Source organism: Plectropomus leopardus, chromosome 21 (genome assembly GCF_026936395.1).
Source record: "Plectropomus leopardus strain MGB_pleo_1.0 chromosome 21, ASM2693639v1, whole genome shotgun sequence".
In the NCBI taxonomy this organism is placed as follows: Eukaryota; Metazoa; Chordata; class Actinopteri; order Perciformes; family Serranidae; genus Plectropomus; species Plectropomus leopardus.
The window spans coordinates 24,536,851-24,546,751 of NC_142196.1; the positions used below are offsets into that span (position 1 = coordinate 24,536,851).

Here is a 9,901-nt window from a genome sequence, read left to right on the forward strand (position 1 = left end):
GATACGTAAACAGTGCTTCACAGCCGGTGAGTATATTTGAATAGCGGAGAAGAGGCATCTCCAGAAGCAGAATGCCCCTGACATGAATAAAAGAGGCACCACAGTAAAAATATTCCACTGAAACTCAGTTTGTATTCTTATGTTCTGCTTAGGGCTGTGATGACAATACACAATAATATTGAATATTGCGATCACTATATCATTGCGATAAATGAATAGTTGAACATTGTGATAACTATATTATTGTGATAAACTGACATTATTCAAGTTGACTCAGTTCTCTCATTCTGCTTCTTTCAATGCACTTCTAAAATGCAACAAATGGCTGTTGAATTGAAAGAAAATGAAAGGAAATTGTTTTCAACATTCTTTGAATGAACAAATTGAACATTAAATTGGAACAAAAAGGGCCAGAGTAAAAGAAAAGAAATGATAGTTCCAGTTAAAGTGCAGTTTTCTCCTGATGCTCTCTTACAACTTAATCAACAAATCCCTGAGTGAAATATTGCAGCCTCTCATGATGTGTTTAGTTATTAAATTGCAACTAGAGCTGCAATGATTAGATGATTAATCGATGAGTCAATTCTAAGGAAATTAATCGCCAGCTATTTTGATAATCGACCAATCGTTTCAGTCGTTTTTTAAGCAAAACTTCAAACATTTGCTGGCCCCAGCTTCTTAATCTGACCGTTTGCTGCCTTCCTCTGTCATTTATTATTGCAGATGAAAGGCATTTGGGGTTTGACTCTTGGTTGGACAAACAGAGCAAGTTCAAGACATCAGTTTTGTCTTTGGGAAATTGTGATGAGCATTCTTTATGTTTTTGGTGACTGACTATAATTAAGTAAATACATAAATATCCCCACAGTGAAGTATCACTAGTATTGTTTTTGCTCAATTAAATCACAACTAGAGCTGTGATGATTACTTGATTAATCGATTAGTCAGTTGAAAGAACATTTTATCAGCAAGTATTTTGACAAACTACAAATTGTCTTTTTCTTTTCAAGCAAAAATATTGACCATTTGCTCGATCCACCTCTCTATATATTATAGTTTGCTGCCTTTCTTTGTCATTTTTTGATAGTTAATGAAGAGTATTTGTGTTGACTGGACAAAATAAATCAAATCGAAGCCGTCACTTTGGGCTCTGTCAAATTGTAATGAGCATTTTTGAAAATTTTTGGCATTTTGGAGACTAAATTGATGAATCCTGAAAGTAATCGACAGATTAATCAAGTATGAACATAATTGTTGGTTGTGGCCCTTATTTCAACACTAAAGAGTGACCTTCATTCCTTCATTACCGTATGTATTGTATGCTAAAAATCTTCTTCATCCCCCTGACCCAATTTCTCCATGATTTTAACTGATTTATTTAACTCTAATTTATCTGTGCATACATTTCTGATGGCTAGCTCCATAGATCTATGTTTCTTAATTTTTTTATGACATTCACTAAAGGATAAAATCTAAACAGATGTGAGGAAATGCCAAAAACACCAAAATATCCCCATGTATGTGAGGGTTTGTGCGTGTGATACGGTATTTTGTGTTATTGGTAGTCCTCCTCTAAAAGTCCCCACCAGGACTCATCCTGATAGGTAATTTGGGTGTGCATGCATAATTTATGCTCTTTTGGAAGTTAATCCTAATAAATCTTGCCTCTCTTTCTAAATGAGCCCATTTAGCAGGGTTCCCGTACGAGGGCGAGAGTGCCAGACTTATCCTGACAAGCGCTGCCTGTGTACCTCGGGGGAAGGCTGCGTAACATGTACATGCTATTTTAGCAATTCCTCTGCTTTTGTCCTGAGCACTTAAATAAGGACTGCACTGTCAGTGGAAGCATTCACACGAACAAAGGGGCCCATTACTGTCTATGAGCGAATTAGCATTATGGTTCCATTGATGAAAGTGAATGTAAATGAATGCAGTCCTTTGAATAGGAAATCAAATGAGTGAGCTAATGAGATCTCAACCTAAACATCGCTCATTCGGCTCTTTCCGAGTCAGACAGTTTTACTCAACGGAATCTGTTTCATCAGCAATAATTTTCAAGTATCCAGAAAAGTTTTTGACGGAGTTCATCAAAGTTTGTTATGGACGAACACTGACATTGGGACTTTAAAAGAGGAAAAACTCAAAAACTGTGAAACCAGCAGTAACCAAATGCAGAGTTGAACAAATGGAATGTAACTAAGTACATTTACTTAAGTCCTGTAATAATGCACAAATATGGGGTACTTGTACTTAGCTCATTCCTTTACATGCCATTTTGTACATTTACTCCACTACACTTCAGAGGGAAATAATGTGTTTTTTTCTTTTTTTAGATTCATTACTTTTATCTGAAACTTTTAGTTAGTACTTTCACTTGTAATGCTTATATATATACATATATATATATATACTTACTTACTTACTTTTCAGTGCAGGACTTTTGCTTGTTAGAAGAGTATTACGATGTGGTATAAGTACTTTTACTAAACAGTCTCTTTCTCTGATGCCAGAGCACAAAGTACTTAGATTTTAATTTTGTCAAAGTACTGCCTCAGTAGGAGCAGAGATAAAATATAGATAATGTTGTAAATTGCTGATCAGTGCTACATATTTTATGTTATTTTCTTGTACGTGTCTATAATGTGGTGTGGTTGCGACACGTGCGTTCCCGAAAATCAGGAAACGCCGCCTTGCAATTAATCTAGTCTGATGCTTGTGATTGCATTTTCTAATTATCATTCCAGCCTGTCCTTGGGTTTTAATAGCATTCTGGATATTAATCTTTGATGTGGTGTGCCTATTAAGCATTAGGGCCAGTGTGTCTTTTTAGAATTCTTCCAAACACTCCATTAATGGATGAGTGAGCATGCTGAATCAGTGCCAGATCCTATAGACTCAAGCTGAATTATCTCAACTCATTCAGCCTATTAAATAGTGGGGTTTATTAGGAAAAAAGTTGTTTATGATTAGATTAAGTTGTAGACAGCTTATATGGCTTGGCATTAAAAACAGAGATGTGAAGGGACCAAATTGTTAAATATGCTTTTAAAGTGCTGTCTAGGGTTGTTATTCTTAATCTTGGCTAAGGCTGGTTCTGGCAAAGAGCTCCGCTGTGCTCCATTTCTGTAATCTGCAAAATTATACATTCTTGTTTTGCTGAATAAGAATATCTTTGATCAGATATAAACTGGCTGTTCATCAGGATATTCTTCCTCGAAAAAGCACAGCCTCGCACATTAGTCTGTATAAATTTGTATGCACATGCATCCCAAAATTGAACGTGCGAGGCTTCCCCACCAAAGAAAAAAAAACATAAAACTGAGCTCTGCAACTAAGCACTTTCATGGCTTCTCTGACTTTAGTAGGACAATAATTATGTGCAGCACAAGTCTGGTTGGCAAGGCTTTTCGGGAGGTCTTGCATGCATAATAAATCGATAATCCTCTATACATGGGAGAATATAAACACCTAAACTGACCATCTGGTCTCCATGTTTCGTCAACCTTTGGCTCTGAGATTGTTGAAAGCGTACCACCCTGTTCGTGTGGTTTAAACGTAACATTGCACTTTCACCTAAAGGCTCCTAAATATTAAGGTTTGCCATTTAAGTCAAAGTTAATATGTCTTTTTCTGCAGTAGCCAGTGGAGTTAAGTCATTAACTCTTGTGGTTAACTGCACATCCTCATGGAAGGACACACCTCTAAAATCAAACTGCACAAACAAATTGACTTTCATTTCTAAAAACACATGGTGAGAAGGCAATGAGCAACTCAACAGCACAAGGCCCAAAAAATACGAAATGAATAAAAAGTTACAAGAAAATGTACCTTTTTTTGTCACATTTTACTTATTTCTTGCAATTTGTGGGACATTTCTCGCCAAGTCGCTCATTGACTTTGTCCCAATCTTTTTGAAAGAAATCAGCTTGCTCAGGTTTCAAAATGCTAAAAAGCTTGTGAGAGGTGTCTAAAGTACCAAAAGAAAATTGATGTCGAACCAGGTTTTATTAAACATCTACCGCACAAAACCTCTAATCCACTGCACAAATATCTATCACATTTGAAACTGCTGGCATTTCAATAATAGATTTGCTGTTGAGGAGTTCAACAAGTGCATATGTATCGTATGAAGACCATAAATAAGCACATACAGATTAATTGGGAGAGGAAAAGACAAAGATGGAGAGAGGGTGAAGGAGGGTTACAAGGTCACAAAACTGCTGCCATGATTAGTCTCCATCATCTGCTCCCACACCGTTCATCCAATGACATGATTCATGAATGAATGCAGCCTCCCTGCAGTGACAACCACGAACCGTACATGTGAGCTGGGTGCAATAAAGCCGTGTTTTTGGGATTGGCAGTTTGAGGAGCTCCAGTGATTGCTTACCGGTGTTGACAGAGCAGCACAGACAAGAGTGTAAATCTAGCATGAGGGGCGTTGATGTGATGGGACCGGAGGATGCGGCACCTGTGCGAGCCTCCACTTGGTGGAGCCCTAGACCTTCCCAAGTCTGCCGCGGCTGGCTGCAGTCTTTGGCAAACCTCAGCAAGCTTTACTCATGTTTTGAAATCCTCTAAGCAATTTTGTGATACAGTGCACACTTCCTCGTTGAAAAGCTACTTTAAAAAGGGAGGGAGGGCCTTCTTTCTTGAAAAGGGAGTGTTGACAGTGAAAACGTTACATAAAAATCCACTCTTAAATGTGCATCCCTTATAGTGGGATTGCTGTAGAGGAGTGTATGCATTTTAACGAGGTAATGATAATCAATCTGTTTTGCCAGCAACTATGTAAAGACTATTATTCCCAGGCTACCATAGCCACACCATAAGAAAAACACTAATATGTCCGTATTAATTCCATTGTTTTGTCAAGAAAATCCCCCAATGGCCTCCCTTCTGCTCTTTACAGTGTTTTCACAAATAAATATTCATGTTTAGTCCTTTAAAACCAGCTGTGTGAATGCTCATGAGAGCCTCTGTGCCTGTGTGGGAGAATGGATTTCCACCTCTTTTCATTTCAACGCTGAAAGGTCACTCCATATCTGACAATAATTCAGGGAGCGTGTTAGTGGCTAATTTACACTAAACAGTAATGGCGTTACATGGATGACCCGGTGCACGCAGCCATACCCTAATATATCACTTTGCCGATTGTAAAGCTGTCTGTGTGTGAGGCAGTGCACCCGAGGACTGGGCGGTTGGAGAGAAGCAGAAGAGTGAGGGGTGGATTAAGTTTTGTGGAGGATATGCACATGTACATACTCAGCACCACTGTTGGCTGCTCTCGCCGCGCCGCTTCGAAAACACCACGATAAACACCTCCGTGCATTTTCAGAGATATGAATGGTACAGTGCCTCTCCATCAAATCTGCCCCGAGCACATCACAAGCATGATTTCGCCCTCGCTGCATCTCAGGAGTCAGACGGGTACACAAAAAGAGCTTAGCATGGCCACTTGAACAGGTGCACACAAAACACAGATGCACACACACACACACTTTGGGACATTCTTATCTATCACATATGTGCATCTACACAACAATTATGTGCATCCAGTGGTGCCAAGGATGGTTATTTGAATGTTAGATTGGGTGACAAAGTTAATTCTAATCTTTAGAAAAGCACAGTGTGACCCCCAACATATCATGGCAACCTCAAAGTTACGTATGTACGGTTACTCACTGTGTGACAGGTGTCATCGGCTGAAATCTATTTTAAAGATATTTATGCATTTTTTAATGTGTTTTTCAGGCATCCTTAATGAGATAAAGTTCCAATTTCTCCAAAAAAAAAACAGACTGTAGAGAATCTACCGTAGCACTACCACGTTCAGTTTCCTTCATTTTCAAGCCCGCCTCGTACATAAATAAATCACAAAGACAAATTCAAGATTAGAGTATTGAACAGCAAATCTAACCATTCCCCCCTGGTTCCCTCAATTTAGCTGTTATCAACCCTCTTTGAAGTTGCAACTCTTCTTCTTTTCCCGAGATATCCACACTGCTGCATTAGTCTGGCTTTGTCACAGTGCAAAAAAAAAAAAAAAGCACATCATCCCCTGGAGTCTGGAGGCACACAAAAATATAAATATATCCTTAAACATTAATCAGAAAAAGCCCTTACCTTTGATTTTCACAGCTTAGCATCCATCTGTGTCACTGAGTGCACGCTACTGTGTTCCTACTCCTTAGCAGTGCTTAGCGGTGGAGAATCTGACTCCTCACGGCAGTGCTTACATTCCAAGACTGACAACAGCTCAGCTGGTGCGAATGTGTATGCGAGTGTGTGTGTTTGTGTGTGTGTATGTGTGTGTGAGAGAAAGAGAGAGAGACTCCAGCCTGCTTCCCTCCCTCGCTCTATGCCTCTCTCTTTCTCTCTGCCCTCCCTCGCTCCATTTCTCCTCCCCGCTCTCTGGCTTCTCTCCCTTTTCCTCCTCTACACTTTCTTTCTATCATCTCTCTCTCTCTCTCTTTCTCTGTCTCTCCCTCCTCCTCCACCTCCCCCCTCCTCCTCCCTCCACCTCCTCCTCCTCTCTATCCCCTCCTCTCTCTTTCTCTAGCAGTGCATCACTTCTGGCGGTGGATGTCACCGAGGCTGAAGCCGAGGCGACTCTGCCCCTGATTGGCTGCCATTCACAAGTTGGCGATAAAGAAAAGGGAGAGAGAAAACGGGAAGAAAAGCAAAGGGAAGGGGGGGGGCAAGGGAGAAAATAGTGCCCTTACATCCCAGTGAGCATCAGTTGACTGTGGAATGGAGAAACGGGGGAGGTTAGAGGCTGAAGAAGAGGGTGGACGCTGGAAAAGGGACAGAGTGTTTTCATTTTTTTCCCTCACACTGCGAATGCATAAGAGGCTGCGCTGAAAGCGGCTGCTATGACGGATCGACCATATGATGTTTGATGTCTAAAGCAATCTGCCCCATCTAATCTTCTTTCAATGACAGTGGAATGAAGGGGAAAAAGGCCATAACTTGTAAATCAGCCTCACGGCAAAGGGGGTGCAGCCTTTTTTTTTTTTTTTTTTTTTCTTTTCATCTTCATCTTCCGTCCTGCTGACTTGGCCGGCAGTATGTGGCAGGTGCACAAGCAGTCCAGGCACTCCGTCATCTCTTCTCATTACATGCTCCATGTTGGATGCATATCAATACATCTCTGTATAGCGTGAGCCTATTGAGAGTGATATAGCAGTTTAATTCAGGGAACAGAGTGGGGGGGTGATATATCACATAAGTGTTTGATGCTGAGAGGGGAGAGGGACAGGGAGCAATCCGTTATTAGATGCCGATACCTCGTCCCCAACATGTACCTTCAGCAGATAAACGGTCGCTTGAAGTGACTTTGAAATGCATGGGACGCCACTCAGAGCGCCGCCGTTGATGAATAATTTAAGAAAAGCAGCATTTTTTTTCTTTTGCCGGCCAACCTCATCCAAGCTCAAGTTTTATCTCCCAATATCAGTGTGAATAGATTATCAGCTCAAACTCTCTGCACCCAGATAAATAAAAATGCAAACAGGCCAAACTAATTAACATCCGAACAAGCGGGCGAGGTAGCCTCCCTCTGATACCAAGCCAAGTCCTCGCACTTCATAATTCACTCCCTCGTTGTGTTTATGGCGCTGGGAGATTTAGAAGTAGGTGTGTGTGTGTGTGTTTGCGTTTCACGTGTTGGCTTGTGTACTGTGTTTGTATGTACCACTGGGGGGGAGGGGAGGTTTGTCATGTTTACTTATACCCACGTGTGTAACTGGATGGATGTGTCTTGTGAGTGTGTGATTATTTGTGTGTGTTGTTCCTCGCTAACAAGCCACTGGGAGAAAAAAAAGCAGGCTAATTTGTACATCTCTGCATAGAATTAGTATTAATTTACCTGCTATCTACACCCCTGGGACGTTAATAACGTTGTTGTTACGCAGCACAAACAACTCTGTGCAAACATCAGAGAACAAGAGCGAGCGTTGTAGCCAACTGTTTTGGGAAATATAGAAATGAAGTTCTCTCCTAGACAAAATTCCAATCTTCTCATCTTAATTCCACAGGCCTTAATTTCCCGAATCCCTTTGTTTTTTTTCCTTCCTCTCTTGATGATGCCTCCATTACATTAAATCAAAGTTTTCCAGGCTGAGGAAACAGCTTCCTTAAGTAAGGGTGTCTCCTGATCCTCTCCCAATTCTCACTGTCAGCTCCCATCAGCGTCACTTTCTTGTTGCACTTGCATTCACCTCCACAGTCCTAGCTGCTGCTGATTAGTTCTCTGATTTCCCTTCCCTTCCCAAAGGAACGCTCAAGTGCGGATGTCTACCCACTGTTTGCTGTGCTGGCATAACAACTGCAGCTGCTGATACGTTATTGATACAGCTCTCTGTGCGGCAATGACAAGACCACATTAGCTGAGCGCCGAGAATTCAAATCGTCTCTTAATGCCGAACTTAGCGGCCGCATGATGATTCCTAAAATATTTGCGAAAAGGTAGAGGCTGAATCACATTTACACATTGCACTACATTTCCAGTCTCACTGCCATAATTTCACAGCTTCAACAGAAATACTATGTTTTTTACATTAGTCCTGACCTTTTTCCGAGGGCATGCATTTACCTCTGAAATCATATTGAATGTTTTTTTTTTTTTCATTTTAAACAACTTTTCGATTCTCGCAGTAATGAGGTAATTTTTTTTTCCCTCCCATAGCTTAAGCTGTTATAAAATCTACCAAATTTAGTGAGTTTGTTTTCCATAACTTATTATCTTCACGGTTCTAATGCCCCCATTTTTGAAATCAATAAACATGAATTTATATTTTGCATGCATTTCCCAAGACAGACATACAGCAAGCAGTGTGTGATATGTAAGATGTATAGTGATGCTTGATTTAAGAAATCCTCAATTCAGTAGTGTTGTATTGTTTTTTTTTCTTAATATACCGAGGTGTCAGGAGTCATTTAGTCTCTACAGTTATTTTCACTCCTAAAACATGTATTTGCACCCTCTTTAATTTGACCAATCATTCTTGTTTTTTGTGAATTTGTTACACAATAACCAACCTTTTAAGTTTAGTAATGCAAATGAAAAGAGGAAAACTGCCTTTTACGTAGCTCAGTCCCTGCTGGAAATGTAATAATGTCTTGCTAGAAAACGCTTTTGGGGGCACAATTCTAGCTGGAAACGCAGCGATGTCCCATTGAAAAAACTACTGGCACTCATTTGCTAATCTTAGCTGATTCAGCTATGTCTCACACCATCCACCATCCCTTACATTTTGGATTAAATCAGATAAATCAATGAAAGTATATAGGTTAGTTAAAAAGGTATCCGGTGCTCAAGTTGTTATTGCAGCAACAGGCATGTTAGAAAATGGGTCCAATCCATTTGTTAGATGGAGGCACCTTTAAAACATACACCTGCCTTTTGACTGACTGAGCCAAGCTGCTTTGGGTTCATCGGGGATATTTCACACTGTGAAAAGACGTCAATCTTTCATAGGTCAGCCATTCACTTTGCAAAGTAACCCAAACTGTAAAGAAAATCTGTACAGTTTGAATCAGTATTCCTTTACAGAGAAGACTTAGCTGCCAGGTGTGCAGCTGTGCATTGAGGTTTTGGGGTCGGTTTCATCTCTGGAAGGATTGTTTACAGTAAAAACTGTGTACTGCTGGAAAAGCTGAAACAAACACACGATTGACTTTCGGCAAAACAATGATTTTGTCAAGGCCAGAACTAAGCCGACAAATGATAATTGCTTCCTAAAATACAGGTAACATTGGTATAACATCTGCAAAAAAAAAGCAGTTAAGTATTATGACGCGACATTTGCCTTTTTGTGGATGATTCTGATTGTTGTCAAGCGCAGTGGGTCGCTCAATTTCACCCATTTAATACCTGCTGGATTAGAATACTTTAACA

General features: G+C 40.3%; 1 protein-coding gene across 1 annotated transcript in view; it reads right to left on the reverse strand.

Moving 5' to 3' along the window:
• LOC121960479 (cadherin-10) overlaps positions 1-6,408 on the reverse strand; it is a 35,199-nt gene extending 28,791 nt beyond the window's left edge. The window contains exon 1 of the mRNA XM_088072031.1: positions 6,127-6,408. The gene's annotated coding sequence lies outside the window, so the exon portion shown is untranslated. The remainder of the gene's footprint in view (positions 1-6,126) is intronic.
• Between the last annotated feature and the right edge of the window lie 3,493 nt (positions 6,409-9,901).